This window comes from Morone saxatilis, unplaced genomic scaffold (genome assembly GCF_004916995.1).
Source record: "Morone saxatilis isolate NCDOM2014 unplaced genomic scaffold, NCSU_SB_2.0 Contig14, whole genome shotgun sequence".
NCBI classification, from domain to species: domain Eukaryota; kingdom Metazoa; phylum Chordata; class Actinopteri; family Moronidae; genus Morone; species Morone saxatilis.
In genome coordinates, this window is record NW_023339696.1 from 15261005 (window position 1) to 15262987 (window position 1983).

The window sequence follows — 1983 nt, forward strand, 5'->3', positions numbered from 1 at the left end:
ACAGTTTAGACATTTAGCATGTGAAGTATTTAATCAATATATTTTATCTGAATGCAGCTTTCTCAATTCCCTCGCTAGTAAATAAGGCGGGCTTTCACCAGCTTCACCAGTTAGAAGTTTCTTTGTTGTTGCTGCATTTTCTTTTCTTTGTGGTTTTCTCCTTTTCCATGCTTTGCTCACAGCCATTGGATAAAAAAAAGCCCTGCTGTGATTTGACTTTTGATAACTAGAGTGGGACAAGGGATAAAAATGTTCCACGTAAAGTGCGACTCCTGGTCACCCTTATTAATTAGTGTGATTTTGATCAATACTGCAGGATTTACTGTAGTACAGTTCCTCACTGGGACCACAGGAGGGCAGTGATCCCTCGTCATGCTGCTGAGTTGAACTGTGCAGAAATGCTGGAAACTTCGATGGCTTCCAAGTGACAGTGAGTTCAGGTAATGATTATAACTTGAGGTTTTACTGCTCGTGTATGATTATTACATGTTATTCCAAGTAGAAGTCGTGAAGAAACGTATACACGGCAAATAATCCAATGTGCGACTGTTTTCCTCCACAGTAATAAATACCTATATAAATAGGAATGTGGCGCTGTAGATTTTAACTATCACCACAAGGGAACAACGAAATTGATAATTTCATAGTCATTTCTGTCTCTTTTCGTTTGAGCTTGGGCACATTAATTTGAAAGTACGTACCGGAAGTGTTCCCCTCGTTTTATAGCTGCATGACGCAGCTTTGACCAATTTAATAATGCAGTTCCTCATTGTGGCCGCTAGATGGCAGCAAACACAATGAGTCCACATGAGAATCAGACAGCGACTGTTGTTTGTATAATAATCTCCTCTTGTGGTGAAGGATAAACTGGTCTCTTCACGAAAGTGGTATTAATAAATATTGTTGTTATTTATAATAATCACACTAATACCAATGTATGTTAATAATACTTGTATTAACACTTACAGTTTAACAGTTTAATGTAATGTTGCAGTTCCTCACTGTGGCCACCGGAGGGCAGTCATGTCCACATAGTATCTTCTAGTAAAAGGTAGATTTCGCCACAAAACTCCACAGCTCTATTACTGTGAAATGATTGTTTTATATCAATATGTAAAATGCATTATTACTGTCTGAAGTGTTAACTGTGTCTTCCTAGAAGTAGAAGTAGACGTATTTATAATAATGGGCGTTCATAGGGAGGAAATGCAACAGGGTAACAGTGTTGATATCAATCGAAATAATCTTTATTAATGTCAATTTGTACAAACACATCATCAGTGTGATTATTACAGAGTTTAGTATATTGATGCAATTAACAGTAGTGTCAGTATTTGGTATTAACTGTAATAATTAGCTATTTGTTAAGGCACGACATCACACTAAAGCTTCCGGTAGGTAGTTTCAAAATAAGTGCATGTCTTTGTATTTCTGGTTGTTTTTCATCATTATTATTATCTGAGTTTAAAAGGTAATATTATTCAGTGATAAACATTTCCCACTCGTCATCTTGTATTTGTTCCGTGGCCTGTGTTAAAATGTGAAAATTAAAATGGGATGAATCCGTCTGAGCGGATGTTGTCTCTCATCAGGAGGGTCAAGCTGCTCAACGTCAAACAACTTCAGACACACCGCGGGCAGACTGCGTCTCTCACAAAACCAGGTAATTTATCTTCCAGCACACTGACAGCTGCATCAGTCACTCACAGCTGCGACCACAGACACTGATTCACACAGATATGGGCTGTTTGATCGGCTCCTTTGCGACTGTCAGTCGTTTTCTTTCAGTCTGTTGTTTCTGTGCACACAATGGCGACGCTAGCTTAGCAAACGACAGCTAAAGCAAAACACACTTTGCTTCAGCTGAACAAACGCATCCTTGTCTTATAAGTTACCTAACCAGCTGAGGACAAAGACACACTCGCAGTCAGTCGTTTATCAACTTATTTTAGAAGAGCCAGGTGCGATAAATCCTCTTCGACC

The 1983-nt window shown here is 38.8% G+C and overlaps 1 protein-coding gene across 2 annotated transcripts in view; it reads left to right on the forward strand.

Moving 5' to 3' along the window:
* The first annotated feature begins 421 nt into the window (after positions 1 to 421).
* Positions 422 to 1983, forward strand: part of cdip1 (cell death-inducing p53 target 1) — a 7375-nt gene continuing 5813 nt past the window's right edge. Inside the window, exons 1-2 of one of the 2 annotated variants that reach the window (XM_035654435.1) lie at positions 422 to 440; positions 1593 to 1663. The gene's annotated coding sequence lies outside the window, so the exon portion shown is untranslated. Of the gene's footprint in view, positions 441 to 1592; positions 1664 to 1983 lie in introns of those variants that run through there. The other variant, XM_035654438.1, reaches the window with a different exon arrangement.